Genomic DNA, 17,345 nt, shown 5'->3' on the forward strand with positions numbered 1-17,345 from the left:
ATATATGAAAAATCTAAAACATATGTTTTACCTTCTTTCTTTTGGTTATTTTTGTTTTTTTGTTAGGTATGTCTACTAGAAAGAACTTGACACTAGGTGCAAAGAAAGGCATTGCTCTTTATAAAAGAAAATCAAATGCTACAACCATAAAAGGTAAATGTAATGACTTGGGTTTTTGGTCCTTGAAAATTTCTAAAATTTTATCCTTACTATCCTTACTATGACTCCCATGATGAGTCGTAGGGTGTCTTGATGGGTCATGTAGCCCTAGTGATAAGGTGTCCAGTAAATGGTGCTTGGGTTACTGTCCTAAATATGACTTGGGGATAAAAGTTTTTTTGGAGTTTTGATGAGTCATTGGACTCGAATCATAACTAAATTAGTAAATGTGTGACTAAGTTCATCTATGAGTACGAATGGCTCACTAAGAGTTGTAAGGACTCGTTATGAGTCATTAGGTACAAATGGTAGGATGTCTAGTATTTAACCTAATTGTGTTCTGTGTAGACTACGACTGGACCTAATGAGTCATAGGGTCCCATTACGAGTCACATTAGTTAAGTTGTAGGGTCAATAGATTATGAGTGCCTTAGATACTGTCTTGGTTATGACTTATGGTGACTAGTCATAATAAGTCTATATGAGTCGTATAGTGACCCATGGTCACTAACGACTAAATTTTAACTTTTAATTAAGGGCACTTTAGATAATTCCCTTCTCACCAAATTAAAACCCCACATTCATAAAGAACTTAAGATGGGTTATTTCATATTTATAACATACTAAAACACTTCTAGAACTCTCATAAATTCTCTCAAGCATCCATACTTAGTGTTTCCAAGAAGTAGGTCATCCAAGGGCTTAAGGGTTGAATTCTTTCTATGAAACTTAGTATTCCAGGTATGTTACTCTTCCCTCATTGTTAAATTGTTAAAAATATATGTATTAAAGTATAATTTATATGGTATTAAGGTTGGTTTTAAAAACATAGGTTGAGGGTTTTTAACAACTGTTATTTATGTGACATTTCATCTTTGTCCCTGCATGGGTTACATTCAAATAATATTTTTAAAAAAAATATCAAATTGATGCATGAGAATGATGTATGCAGTAAGGATTGTAATTTCCCAAACTTGTGACTTTTGTAGTGGTTATGACCCCAACCCCTTATTGTGAAATTTGTTTTGAATATAAAAAGTATACATATTGAACTATTCTTGAAGTTTTGCAAATATGAAAGCTAATGAGGCATAATGGCTTTTAATTGAACCTTATGGGTTTTGTGTTTTCACAAGCTAATGTATAATTGAACCAAAAGGGAGTGTTATTTCTCCCAATTGATGGTAAATGGTGTGACATATTAAAGTTACCTTGCATGTGTAATTGGTATAATAATACCAACAATGTATGGATAAAAGTATATCAAGGTTCAACAACTTATAATTTATGTTCTAATTTTTTTAATTGGGCTTGAATAAGGGTTGTGTAGTTGAGTCATAAAAATAAAGGTCCCAAGGGTCCAATATAGGAAACTGCAGTTGCCGATGCATGTGTGTAAATGACTGAGATATTTGATTCCTCTTTAATATTTTCATATGATTGGGAGGTTTGAGTCCCTCATATGTATATGTATACCCTCTAGTTCATACGTCCACATGTACTGGGCCCTACTATCTAGGAAAGAGCTGGGCCCATTTAGCTTGTGGGTGACTTCTTATATATGACAGTTGATCTACATAATTAAGGCTAAAGTCTTAAAGTGCATGTTAAGCCTATTCTTTGTCCCGTCATATGATATATACATATATGTTTATGCATTTTATTATGTGCATTAGTTTTGAATGATTTTGAATTATTTATCACGGCATTATGTTATCCTTATCCCTGAGCTACATGCTTGTGTTCACTCTACTAGCCATCTTTGGATGTTGTATCCCCACATGATGTAGGTAACAGAGATATCTCTACTTTTCCTATGCAAAGTTAGGCAGATCAGCTCAGTTCATCAATTTATGGTGGTGAAGTGATGAGCTTCTATGCTTTGAAAGACTTAGACATCTTATTAGTTCTTATCATAGACCAATGTTGAGAGCTTCACTATCATTTACATATCATTATCATTGTCATTGTGATTTGTTAGAGTTGGTGACATGTCTCAACCAAGACTGTTTTTTGGTTCTCTATTTAGAAGGGTTTATTGGTTTACTATGGACTTAGATAGTGTTGGTCAGTTGTTTTTTCCGTTCGATGGTTTCTAGTTCTAGAAATACCATTTATTCATTAATCTTATCTTGCTATATGGTTGGAATTCACCTGACATTGATGATATTATGAAATTTGGTTAGGTGTTCAAGGACGTTCTCTGGTCCCCAGTGGACTTGAGATACCCATCATAGCTAGGCCCTGGTTTGCTTCATGATAGAGAGGTATTAGAGCCTAGTTTTGCTGTTATTGGTTGTCCATAAAGCCATGTCAAGTAGAGTCTCTTTTATAGGTATATAGTGTGCCACACTTATAAGAGAAAGTCTATGAGGCATTTAGGAATGTTTCCCTTTCTTGATGTTCTATTTTGAGCTATAGAGTTTATGGTGTTGAATCTCTCTAATTCTATTTATTCTCAATTCAGGTCATGTCTCCAAGAAGATCTGATATCTGTGAGAACTCTTCTATCCCGTCTGAGGGCAATGTGGATGGAACATCGTCCTACTCCTAAAGTTCATACCAAATCTAGGGTCGATGCTTCTAATTTCCCTGATGGACCTCTCCTGGTTCCCCCTATCCCTCCTCAAGCACCTTAAGATAATATGTCTAATATTGAGTTTTACAAGGCAATTAATTTGCTTACTCGGGTAGTGGTATCCCAGACTAAGCGGGTTGCTTCTATAGCTTCATCCTCTGAGGGCACTATAGTTTGCCAATTTATGAGATTGAGTCCCCCTACTTTCCCTATTTCTAAAGTTAAGAAAAATCTTTAAAATTTCATTTATGTGATAAAAATAAAATTTCATGTGATGCATGCTAGAAACATGGAGGGTATGGAGTTCTCTGCTTACCAGCTAAAGGATGTGGTGTATCAGTGGAATGAAAAATAGGACTAGTCTAGGGGTGATAATGTTGAGTTTGCTTTGTGGAATAATTTCTCTAGTGCCTTTCTTGATTGCTTTTTTCCTCAAAAGTTAAGGAAGGCAAAGGCTGAGGAATTATAAATTTGAAGTAAGGTAGGATGTCGGTAAAAGAGTATGCCTTGAAGTTTCATTAGTTATTGCGTTATTCTCTTGAGTTGATGCCTAGCATGAGGACTAAAATGAGGAAGCTTACCTTTTGGTTGTCCTGTGAGTTGATCTTGGAGAGTAAGGCTGCCTTGTTGATAAAATATAGATATCTCTAGACTTATGGGGTATTTGAAACAAGTGAAAGAGGAAAAGAAGAAGAAAGCAGAGATTTGTGAAAGGCAGAATAAGAAGTTTCTCTATTCAAATCGGGGTGGAGGCTAGTAGCATAGTGGTAGAAATGGTGGGAAATGGTATAAAAAGAAGTGGGGCAATTTTGGTTCGTACTCTACAGCTAGTGCTTCTTATCCAAAGTCGTCGGGTGATTGTCATTCTCAGTACGATAGTGGGTTTAGGGCCCCAGGAACCCAGTTTTAGGCTAGTGGGGCTTAGTCAGCTCTATCGTATCCTTTTTATAGATTTTGTGGTCAGGCGCACCGTGGTGTTTCTAAAGAGAGGAGGAATAAGTGTTGTAAATATGGTCAAACTGGTCAATGCAGAGGGATTATCCTTCTAAGGTTTCTTTTAGGGAAAATAAGATTCTTGTCTCTGCTTTATAAGATCCCACACCAAAAGGTGTTGCTTCTATTTTTGGCTCTAGCACTGGATAAAACCGTCTATATGATCTTTCCACATGCCAGGATTCTGAAGCGTCTCTTGATATTATTACTGGTAAACTTAAACTCGTCTGTCATGATGTATATTTTCTACTTGATCCCAGGTACACTCTCTCTTATATGACCCCTTATGTGGCTATCTATTTTGTTTTGATCCTCAATGTATTTCAGATAATTTTTTTATGTCTACCCGAAAGAGTGACTCCATTATGGCTAGAAGGGTCTACAGGGGTTGTGTGATATTGGTATATACTAGAGAGACCTTAGTGGTTCTGATAGAGTTGGACATGTTAGAGCTTGATATGATTTTAGGGATTAATTTGTTGCATTCGTGGAATGCTTCAAATGATTATCAGATTCAAAAGGTTATTTCCATTTCCTAGATGAGCCAGTAATTTAATGGGAAGGTAGTTCCCTAGTACCCAAGAAAAGGTTCATTTTGTATCTTCAAGCCTAAAAATTGGTTTTTAAAGGGTGCATCTATCACTTAGTACATGTTAAGGATTCTAGATCCAAAGGTCCATCCTTGCAGACTGTCCCTGTGGTCTATAAATTTCTTGAGGTATTCCCTGATGATGTTCCTTATGTCTCTCCTAATAGAGAATTTGATTTTATGATTGATCTTCTGTCGGACACTCGTTCTATTTCTATCCCTCCTTACAGAATGGTTTTGTATGAGTTGAAAGAACTCAAGGAGCAGTTAAAGACCTTAACAAGGTTTTATCCACCCTAGTATGTCTTCGTGGGGTGCTCTTATTGTTTTTGTATGTAAAAAGGATGGGTCCCTTCAAATATGTATTGATTACTACCGATTGAATAAGGTGGCCATGAAGAATTAGTATCCCCTTTAGAGAATTGATGACCTATTCAATTAGCTCTAGGGTGATAAGTTCTTTTCTAAGATTAATCTTCTATCAGGTTACCATCAGTTAGATATTAGGGAGGTGAATATCCCTAAGACTACTTTTCAAACCCGGTATGGTCATTTTAAGTTTTTGCTAATGTCCTTTGGTTTGACTAATTCCCCAGCCGCATTTATGGATCTTATGAATTAGGTTTTCCACTAGATCTTAGATTTGTTTAGGATTATATTTATTAATGATATTTTGGTGTATTCGAGGAGTGAGATGGATTATGTCAATCACCTCTGTCTTTGTTGCAGACCCTTAAGGAGCAACAGTTGTATGCAAAATTTTCCAAGTGTGAGTTCTGGTTCAAAGTTGTGACTTATCTGGGTCATGTTTCAACTAAAGGGATCATGGTAGATCCACAGAAGGTTGTGGTGTTTAAGAAGTGCCCTAGACCTATGACTCCATTCGACATTTGAAGCTTTATGGGTTTAGCCGTCTATTATAGAAGTTCTGTGGAGAGTATCTCTTTTATTGCTGCCCCATTGACTAAGTTGACCCAAAATAAGGTGAAATTTTTATGGTCTAATACTTGTGATGGTAATTTCGAGAAGTTAAAGGATAATTTTACTTTGGCTCTGGTCTTGATGATGCCTGAGGGAACTTATAGTTTTGTTGTCTATTATGATGCATCTCGGGTGGGACTGGAGTATATGTTGATACAATATTGCAAGATGGTTACTTATTCCTCTAGGTAATTTAAAGTCTATGAGAAGAATTACCTAACCAATGATTTAGAATTATTAGTTGTAGTGTTTGGCTTAAAGATCTAGCGATACTATTTTATGAAGTCTATGCTAATATTTATTCTAATCATAAGAGCCAGCAATGCGTGTTCACTCAGAAGGAGCTAAATCTCAGGTAAAAGAGATGGATTTAGTTTCTAAAGGACTGTGACATGAGTCTACACTATTATCTAGGTAAGGCTAATGTGGTTGATGATGCTCGTAGCAGGGTGTCCATGGAAAACTTATCTTATGTGGATAAAGACAAGTGGGATTTAGTGAAGGATATTCACTGTTTAGATAATATTTGAGTTCTTCTTTTGGACTTTGAAAATGGTAGTGTGATTGTTCAAAAGGTGGGAAAGTCATCTCTTGGTGCTAAGGTGAAGGAGAAGCAGATGTTGGATTCTCTCTTGATGCAAATTAAGAATGATAAAGGTACGAAGAAGGTGATGGTTTTTGATATTGGTGGTGATGGTATCCTGTGGTACCAAGGTAGATTATGTGTTCCCAATGTTGATAGGTTGTGAAGGAGGATTTTGGCCAAATATCATAAGTTGTGTTATACAATTTATCCTGGTTCGATAAAAATGTATCATGATCTTAAAGAGATTTTTAATGGAATAATATGAAGCGAGATGTGGCTAATTATGTGTCTAAGTGCATGGTATGTTAGCAAGTGAAAGTGGAGCGCTTGAGGCCCGATGGATTGACTCAAGAAAATTAGTTGCTGGTGTGGAAATTGGAGATAATTAATATGGATTTTGTTACTAGTCTTCCATGGTCTCGCTAATAATTTGATTCAATTTGGGTCATCGTATATAGGTTGATTAAGTCTTCTCAATTCTTGCTAGTGAGAACGAATTTCACTTAAGAGGATTATGCCAAGTTGTTCATTGAGGAGATAACAAAGTTGCATAGTACTCTAGTTTCCATCTTATCTGATCTGGGTACTTAGTTCTCATCTCACTTATAGAGGTCATTCCAGTGATTTTAAGGACTAAATAGATCCTTAGTATCGCTTTCCACCCATAGATGGATGGCCAAGTAGAAAGGATAATTTAGGCCTTGAAAATATCCTTCTAGCTTGTGTTTTTTATTTTGGTGGTAGTTGGATTGACCATTTGCCTCTCATAGAATTTTCCTATAACAACAGTTATAACACCAGCATTGGTATGGCCCTTTTTGAGGCCTTATATGGTAGAAGGTGTAGGTCTCCTATCGGGTAGCTTGAGGTCGGTGAAAATAAGTTATTTGGTCCGAATCTAGTTCACCAAGCCATGGAGATCGTGAAGGTAATTTGGGCTAGACTTACAATCTCCCAAAGATACCAAAAGTCCTACGCAGATATGAGGCAAAGGAAGTTGGAGTTTAGTGTTGGTGATTAGGTGTTTTTGAAGGTATCCCCCATGAAGGGAGTGATGTGTCTTGGTCAGAAGGAGAAGCTCAGTCCCCGTTATGTCGGTCTATAATTAGTTTTGAATCGGGTTTATAATATTGCATACGAATTAGAGTTGACTTCTAGTTTGATGTTGAGAAAGTAAGTGGGTGATCCTTCGATGGTTGATCCTTTGGAGGAGGTGGGTATTTTTGATTCCTTGTCCTACAAGGATGTTTTGGTTAAGATTTTGGACCGGCAAATCCATTGGTTGCGAATGAAGAACGTATCTTTTGTAAAAGTTCTTTGGAGGAAACAAATGATTGAGGAAGCTACTTGGGAAGTCGAGAAGGACATAAAGTCCAAGTATCCGTTCTTACTCCCCATTTGGGAAATCGTGCTTGAGGTATGTGTATTCCATAACATCTTTGTTTTCTAACTTTGTTAAAGAAAATTATGATTTCCCTAGTATCTTTTTTTCTATCTTTGTTAAGGGTAAGTGTGGCCGTGTTTTGAGTCAAATCGTGCTAATAATTCCTTGTCCTTTCATTCGTGGACAGATGATCTGAAGGGGTAGTATGTATTGTTTTGGGTTTTTGGTCCTTGAAAATTTCTAAAATTTTATCCGCACTGTCCTTTCTACGAATCCCCTAATGTGTCATATGGTGTCTTGACGGGTCATGTGACCCTAGTCATAAGGTTTCTAATGAATGGTGCTTGAGTTGTTATCCTGAGTTTGACTTGGCGATACGATTCGTAGGGAGTCTTGATTAGTCATTGGACTCAAACCATAACTAAATCAGTACATGTGTAACTAAGTTATGCTCTGAGTACGAGTGTCTTACTAAGAATCATACGGACATATTACGAGTCATTAGGTGAAAATTGTAGGATGTTCAGTGTTTACCCCAATTGGGTTTTGTATTTACTATGACTGGACCTTAAAGTCATAGGGTCACATTATAAGTCATATTAGTTGAGTCATAGGATTAACAAATTGTGAGTGCCTTGTATTTTACATTGGCTACAACTAGTGGTGACCAGTCATAATAAGTATATACGAGTCGTGAAGTGACCCACAGTCACTGACGACTAAATTTCATTTTTTAATTGAGGGCACTTTGAAAAATATGCTTGTCACCCAATTAAATCCCTACATTTATAAAGAACTTAAGAAGGTTTATATATTTTTTATAGCGTACTCAAACACCTCCAAAGATTTCATAAATTCTCTCAAGAAGACTTACCTAGGATTTTGAAGAAGTAGGTCATTCAAGGGCTCAAGGGTTGAATTCTTGCTGCGAAACTTGGTAATTTAGGCATGTTACTCTTTCCTCATTGTTAATTTGTTAAAATCATATATCTTAAAGTGTAATTTATATGGTATTGAGGTAAGTTTTGAAAACATAGGTTGAGGGTTTTTAATAACTGTTCTGTATGTGATATTTCATGTTTTCCCTGCATGGATTACATTTAAATGGTATTTAAAAAAATCAAATAGATCCATAGGAATGATGAATGAACTAAGGATTGTGATTTCCCAAACTTGTGGCTTTTGAAGTGGTTATGACCCCAACCCCATACTGTGAAATTTGTTTTGAATATGAAAAGTATGCATATTGAACTACTCTCAAAGTTATGCATAATTTGATAGATAATGAGGCATAATGGTTTTAAATTGAACCTCGTGGGTTTTGGAATGGTTATGACCCTAACCACATATTTTGAAATTAGTTTTGAACATGTAAAGTATGCATATTGAACTACTCTTGAAGTTTTGCATAATGTGAAGCTAATGAGGCATAATGGTTTTGAATTGAACCTTATGGGTTTTGTATTTTCACAAGCTAATGTATAATTGAACAAAAGGGGATTGTGATTTCCCCCAAGTGATTATAAATGGGGTGGCATGTTAAAGTTATCTTGAAGTATAGTTGGCATGACGATACCAGCAATGTATGCCTAAATGTATATCATGGTTCAACAACTGATAATGTATGTGCTAAATATTTAAATTAGGCTTTAATAAGGGTTGTGTAGATGAGTTCTGAAAATGTAGGTCTCATGGGGCCGACACCGGAAATCATGGTTGCCGATGCGGGGTCTAAATGACTTGGTGGTTTAAGTCCTCCTTAATAATTTCATATGATTAGGAGGTTCGAGTCCCCATATTATATTACATAATTTAGTGCTTATGTCACCTTAATATGTCGGGAGGTTGAGTCCCCCATAGTGCTTATGTATACTCTCTAGTTCGTGCAGCCATATGCATAGGACCTTACCAGCTGTGGAAGAGTTGGGCCCATATAGCCCTTAGGTTCCTTCTTATGTTATGGAGGTTGAGCTACATAATCCAGGCTAAAGTTTTAAAGTGCATGTTAAGCCTTGTTCCCTATCCCATCATATGATAAAAACATATATATATATATATATATATATATATATATATATATATATGCATTTGATTGTGTGCATTGGTTTTTGGTTTTGAATGATTTTGAATTGTTGGTCCATATCTCCGAGTTGCATTCTAGTGTTCACCCCACTAACCGTCTCCAAATATTGTATCCTCACGCGATGCAGGTATCATAGATACCTCTACTTTTCTTGTGTAGAGTTAGGCAGATCAGCTCCGTTCGTTGATTCATGGTGATAAAGTCGTGAGCATCCATACTTCAGAAGGCTTATAAATGTCATTAGTTCTTATTATATACAAGAGTTGAGAGTTTCATTATCATTTATATTATTATTTTCATTGTTATTATCATCTGTCAGAGTCGAGGGCATGTTCGGACCAAGACTGGTTTTTGATTCTCTAGTTAGAAGGATTTGTTGGATTACTGTGGACTTGCAATATTGGTTGTTTTTTTTTTGGTTGGTCGATGGTTGCCGGTTATAAACATATCCTTTATTCTTTAAGCTTAGTTTGTTATATATTCAGAATTCATCAGTCATTGGGGATATTGTTGTTTGGTTAGGTGCTCAAAGGTGGTCTCCAATCCCTAGTGGACTTGAGATACCCATCATGGCCAGGCCCTGGTTCGAGTCATGATAGGAAATAACTGGCCACAAAAGAAGTCCAAAAAGTTCCTAAAGTACAAAGCACCATTGAATGTTCAATTCTTTACTTTTTCGGGTGATTGTAAGAAGAAAGTTCTTAGTGAGCGTGAGTGTTTTCATTAGCTATCCCGGGTTATTGCAAAAGGTTTCCTTCTATGGGCCAATGGCATTGATCAAATCAAGAGGCAGGAACTTTCAATACAAGCTAAATATTGTCTTGGATTTGTTAGTAATCACCTACTTCCTTCACAGAATGACCAAGATGTGACTAGAACTTGAACTTGTTAGTAACCGCCTATTTCTTTCATAAAATAACCAAGATGTGACTATAGAGTGGGTTATCATTGTTAGATGCATTATGGATGATATTGTAGTATATCCTTAGGATTTGATTGTGAAAATGATCAACCTAAGGTCAAAACAACTGGGTACTTTTTGACCTGTCCTTCTCTTATTTTATTGATTTGCCTTAAGTATAAGGTTCCTTTCTTCTCCAAGATTGATCGAGGAGTTATATGCACTTGCGTGATTGACATTACATATTTCCACGATTAGGATAATCCTACTGGAATTAAAAGGAAAGCTTCGATATTAGTGAATTTGATTGTGGGAGATTTTCCTAGTTTGGAGGATGTGGATGCCCTTCGGGTTCCTTCACTTATTTCAAATACTCCCCAAACATCTATTGATGCTCCTTCTCCTTCGAGCACAACACTACCTCCACGATCTACCCAACCACCTCAGTCTTCTACTATCCCGTTTGACAAAGTTTCTTCCATGACTTTGGAAAAGAATAATACTCTTACACGATTGGTAACCGATATTCCCTAGTTTATTTAGACTGCTATTAAGTAGATCTTAGCACCTTTACGAGTCTGGATGGAAGAGTACAAGAAAATATTAGCCATAGTAGAGGCGATAGGGGACTATGAGGGGGTTGTTTCTTTGAGGTCTAATATAGACAACCCGTGTGTGGAGTTTCACTCCAGGCAACCTTATTTGCTCTTGATGAATAGATATAGCTATTCCTATTGATACTATAGGCCCAATACTTTATTTTTCTAATTTTCTTGGATATTATCACATTGATAATGAGGTTTAGGATTGATATTAGTTAAGGGTGTACTAAAACCCAATAATGTTGAGCTCATGAAACAATTATCCAGAGATAAGAAGTATGTAAGGATGGTTGGGGATATTTCTAGCTCTCGGCCTGTAGATGAGGTGCCTTTTGTTTCTAATGCAATTATAGAAGCCCATTCTGATAAAGCTCCTAGCATTCCTGTACAACCATTTATGGACATGGACCCAAGTTCCTAGTGAGCCACAAGGAGTCTTTACCCATTTTTTCTCTCTTTTTATATTTGCATTGACAAAAATGTAATGACATTTTGATGGATTGCATTGATATACTCTATTTTACATTCTAATATAGATTTAGATTTTTCCCTCCTGGGTCTTGTTTATTCATGATTGACGTTGATATGAGTTTAGCCCTTGTTATGCATATTGATGATGATGTTGGATATTGCCATCATCGGGCTTGTTATATGGGCTTGATTATGACGTGATACTCGATTGTGATTTTCTTGGTATTGATTTTATAGTTTGGGTGATACTTATAAAGTTTCGTGTATTGTTTTTTTCTCTTTTATTAAATACGTGTCCAATAAAATTCAAGGGTTTTCTTCGAAAATTGATGCTTTCCTAAGGACAAAAATTTTGTGTTCTTTTTCTCTTTATTTCTTATCTTTATTTTAGTTCGTTTTCGTTGTCAAACCGGGTGATATTTCACCAGTGGTAGATAATGAGGCGATATTCTTAGGTGAAGTAGCTAGTATTTTGGGTCTAAAGTCAATTAAGAGTAGGGAAAAAGTTAGAGAAATTCTTTCAAACATCATTGGGAAACAATTTAATGGTTTTGAGAAAAACCCAAAAAATAGTTTTCTTTTAAAAATAGAGAGAAGAGGTTGATGAGCTTTCTCTTGATTTGAGACTATTAAATTAAATTTTTGGCTCTCTATTTACAAGGATGAGTCTTTGACTCGGAGAAGTTTATTAAGTTCAATTCTCAAATTGGTTGGGAGACTAGCTTTTTACTCTATTAGTATAATGCCTTGTGTGTGGAGTTGTTTGAATAATTCATGTACATAAGTGTAGTCTAGAACTTGACTAAGTGTATTCAAAGCAAAATCCTAGGCAAGCATTATTTTGAGGATGACCCGAGGCCATTTTTGATCGATCACATAATCAATATCCAACCTTAACATTGTTCCCTAACTAATCTTTTTGACCCTTTGCCTATTTTTGTTTCTTCTTTGAGTGATAACCATACTATGAAACCTATGCCCTTTTTAAGAATTCTTATTTGGCACATACCCTCCTTGAATACATTGCATGATTCCAACATAAAAAATATAGGCGAAATCCTAAGTTTGGGCGGGGGAGGGAGGTAATTATGATATTGATTTAGGGGTGATTCAAACTGTTAGTTTGGGAGAAAATTGTGACATATTAGAGTAAGTAAAAAAATGGTGAATTCTTGGTTGTCTAATCATGTGCTTATGAGACAAGAGGTACTAGAAAACAAAGTTGAATAGCCTAGCCCATAGAACTTGTAGTGAAATTATACAAATGATAGGCCATGGATGGCTAAAGGTTAGAACGTCTCTTGAAAGAACCAAAGAAGTGAAGAAAAAAAGTGGTGTATTGAAATTGTATGGAAAATGTGAGACTAGAGGTTAAGGGTAAACAAAGAAAAGAATTGAAGGTGAATAAGGTGGGAAAATCTGAAATTTTGGGGGTAGAAAGTAATAAGCAATTGTGTTTGAGGAGGTCTTTTAGTCACTTGATCTATACATTCCTTACTGCACCTTAACCTTCATCTAAGCCTACAAGACCTTGGTGATTCCAATCTTGGAAAGTCTACATTAGTGGTGAACAACACGAAGGGAAAGCCTATGGTTCTATTCTTTGTACTTGAATTTCTTTGTGAAAGTGAGATTGAATTCTTTGAATATTTGAGCTCCCTTGACAATTGAAATGTCTTTTGTGTGTGGAGCTAACTCTTACGTGGGAGTGGCATCGATACTTTGGAGTGGATGGTGATGTATTTCTCCCGATTTGGGTAAATGAGCAAAGTAAGTTGCATCATGAAAATTGATACAATCTTTGAAGATTTTGTTTCACATCTTGAGAAGCATATTTTATTTGAAAGGTTCATTTAATGTTATTTAGCATCCTTGCTTCATAGAACCGTACGTATTGAATAATTTTGTTGTCATGACATGTTTGAGGGATTTTTTTGAGCTTTGTTTGACTAGATATATAGTATACCTTTATTTTGGATGGTTTTAGGATCATGAATGCCCTATCTCTTTGTAATTATTCTTGATTGCTTGAGTACAAGCAATAGTTTAAGTTTGAGGGGTTAATAAGTCGCCAATTTGGAGACTTGTTAGAATTTTTTTAAGCTTAAATTACCATTATTGGACACTGAGTCAAGGTTATTATCATGTTATAATGCGTATTTGTGCAGTTAAAGGTTGAAAATAAAGTTGATCAAGTAATTTAAGGTCAAAATGGGAGAAACTGAGCTTAAAAGTTCACTTGGGCTTGTCGGGAGCCACCTGTGCATGCACATGAGGGATATGCATAGGCAGGTGGCTGATTTGGAAGAAATAGCAACCTACATGAGTGACCTACGCGTGCAGGTTAGCGACATGTGCCGGCAGGCCACTAGTGCGGTGTCATTTTAGTGATTTCACTAGAACATGAGTTTTGGTGTTAAATATGGGGTTTTAGCTAAAATCCATCATTCTTGTACTTTGTCAAGTTTAGACATATTAGAGTGATATTTGAAGTGAGAAATTAGTGGTTTCAACTCAATTTTTATTGAATTCGAAGCTTGAATATTGTACTAACTTGTGATTCAATTGACCAATTTAGAGAGAATTTAGGTATATCTCTACTTTCTCTCTCTAATTAGCTAATTTCTTATCTTTAGGTTATGTTTGAATAGATTGTGATTATTGTATCGATGTTTTTTATTTGTCTTCTTAATAAGCTAATTGATGTGGATTTTGCATCTATTTTATGTTTTAATTAAGGATTAGATGTTGCAAACTCTAAATACCCTCGAAACCTTATCACCCTTGACAAAGCAGGTGAGTGAGAGGAATAGGTGTGAACAATAACTTGAATTAATGCATTTAATCGTATCTCTTTGACATAATGATACTAATTGAGGAAATAGATTGTTCTATTAACTACACTTATGAGGTATTCGAAAAAACCTATTCGTAATATTTTGGTGTTTGATTGACAAATTGACACTAAAAATCCAAAATCTGTCCCACCCATGAATTTTAGCTAAGGCTTAAGTCATCTACAACCCTTTAAATTTGTTCGCATAATTCACTTAGACACCTTAACTTGGTCTTGTACCTATTGAACACCTTTATCACTCTAAATTTGAACCATTTAAACACTATTTTGACAATCAACTAAATATATAAAATGGGTGTGATGCACTCGCGGTGACATGGCAAAATAACAAATGAAATGATGATATTTGACTTATGGATCAAAAAGAATATTCAAAATAAATTGTGAAAAGAAAAAAAGAAATATATTTAGAATACATTAGTTACCTAATTTTATAAAGTATTTTGTATTTATACATACATATATATATATATATATATATACACACACATAATTATTTTAGAAAAAAATAGATGATATGCTTCCATTTATCCCTACCCCCACCAAAATAAACTTAGCTATTGTCGCCGTTTCCCTCACTCTCACCTTCTTCCTCAAACGCCAATCAAGATTCATTTCTATTTTTTTTTCTTTTGTTGTGGATTATTTAGGATTTAAATTATTTAATAATTTCAAATTCGTATGAATCTTATCAGAGGAAAATGGAGTTTCGTGAAAGACTTTTTCTCCCAATTTATGATGAAATTCTTTTCTACAGATTTAACAAAAGTCTTTTCAATCAACTCTTTTAATGAAAAGCTTTAATTGGCCAGGCATTTATTTGGTGCTTTCTCGGAAAAGATTATGACAATGACGACATTAGTGATGGCAGAATGATAGTAGGAAGAAAAAATGAAGAAGAATGAATGATAAGGGGAAATGGGATAGTGACTAGTTGTTATGACCTAAAATGCAAAAGGTCTTGATGACACCTGTCACGACGAACATTGACAAGTAATCCTATTACCCAAAATGATACACAAGGTGGAAAAGATTATAATAACCCCAGGGTAAGGCCTCTAGAACGAAGTCGAACCATATAAGTATAATAATTGCGGGAAGAAACATAGCCATAACTTCCAAAATCTGGTGTCAATAGTGTAAGAACTACTAATACAATCCGAGAATGCAATACAAGGACAACCAAATAGGATACAACTCTGTCTCCAAAATACAATAAAGACATAGTCTAATATGATAAGATAGAAGTGAACTTTGGATGCCTGAAATCAACCACTACCTTTAAAACTCCAATAGTCGTCCGAATCAACCCGCTGGGGTACACTCAAACTAGGACCTGCACCGAAAGGGTGTCATAGACGTGAGTACGGTCTACTTGTACTCAGTAGGTATCATATGTTGATCGAGAAAAATAGGTAATAAAACATACAAAATACACATAACAGGCACGTCACTTGCAATCAGAAAATGTCCCACAATGGTAGCCTACACTGCTTGCACTAACAGTTTGATAATATCCACATATAATCCAACAAAGCAACAAACTAGAACACGAGTATACATTTATACCACATATGAGTAAAGAAACAAGGAGAACAAAATATATGAAAACATCAAGTACAAGAAAGAGAAGATAGAACAATGTATAGGTAATAAGTCAAAACATACTATGCAATCACAACACAAGCATAATAAAGTAAATACAATATATTTATAATGATTATAATAATGATAATATAACGCACGAGTCTTTCGCACAACCTCGAGGTCGTCACACAGTCTTTGTATACACATACAGAGCTAAAGCTACAAGAAATAGAACACATAGGGGGTTCGTCAACCCATATGCAATCCATATATCTATATCTCCTTCCCAACACATCTCTCAGGGAGGGTTTTATAATATGTCACATATCTCCTCCCTAGCACATCCCTCGGGAAGGGTTTTATAAAAAGGTGTTGCCAGTGTTTCTCAATATTTCCATGGTGGTACCATTTATTTCATGAATGAGTAAAATATGAGGATGTAATGCCACAACCAATAACAATGAGTATTTTCACAACCAACCATGTGATTATTTCCACAACCAATTAATATGCCAATCACGTGAGCCTAATATGCACTCGATATTTCCAACCATTCATGAATTTCCATATGATACATATTCCAATAGAGTATGACTACATCATAACACACAATTGGTACCACAACACACATTTTCATAAATAAGATACTATTATCATCATGTATACAAGACTATCAATATCACATAGGACACCACACAGTCACACATAACAGATAATGTTCCAAAACTACTACATATCATCACATATAGGCCCACATACGAGCATAAGCCAGTAAAATATTAAATTTTTGATTAGTTTGCACACCCTTAACATGGATTTTGTATCAAAATTAACTTCCTAGCCCAGTCTAAAAGAGTTAAGTCATAACCTACCTCGAATGCCGAAATCGGTTCACTATACTTTAATCCCAAAGTCTTACATCTCACGAACGGACCCAAAATAAAGTACAACATTGTAATATAAAATCAACATGTAAAAGGAAGTCAATGACACCCATATTGCCTAGTTTCGAGTCATGATCAAAACGGACCCCCGAAATGGGTTTTTGGAAAAGGAGGGTAAAATCTTAACTTTGTTTCAAAAATATGTTCCCCATATTTTTAGGAGTCTACATCTAAAATCCTAAGAGAAAACGAGTTAAAAATGAGGTTCAAATCAAAGAAAAACCATTTCTAAGCTTTACAAGGTAAAATCATTGAAATCCATTAAAAATCAAGATTCGAAGTTCTTTTGAAGATAAAATTGAGAAAAACTAGTAATTATAGTATTAAGATTATTATTCAAGGGAAAAGGTGTTAATTGGGGCTTAGAAATACAATTTTGGGCCTTCGAGGCCAAAATGCCTAATTTTCACTTTAAATTTGAATTAAAACAAGAATCTAACGTTAGAGATATAAGAAATTAGTTGAAATGGGTATAATGGAGCTTAACCAAGCTTAGAAATGGAGAAAATTCTCAAAAAAACAAAGCCTAAGTTCCAAGTCTCAAAAATGATAAATTATGGGTATTCGTACTCAATACCCGCTATCACGGACCACGAATTGTGATTATGGTATATTGTATGTTAGGTGTAT

Source organism: Capsicum annuum, chromosome 12, assembly GCF_002878395.1.
Source record: "Capsicum annuum cultivar UCD-10X-F1 chromosome 12, UCD10Xv1.1, whole genome shotgun sequence".
In the NCBI taxonomy this organism is placed as follows: domain Eukaryota; kingdom Viridiplantae; phylum Streptophyta; class Magnoliopsida; order Solanales; family Solanaceae; genus Capsicum; species Capsicum annuum.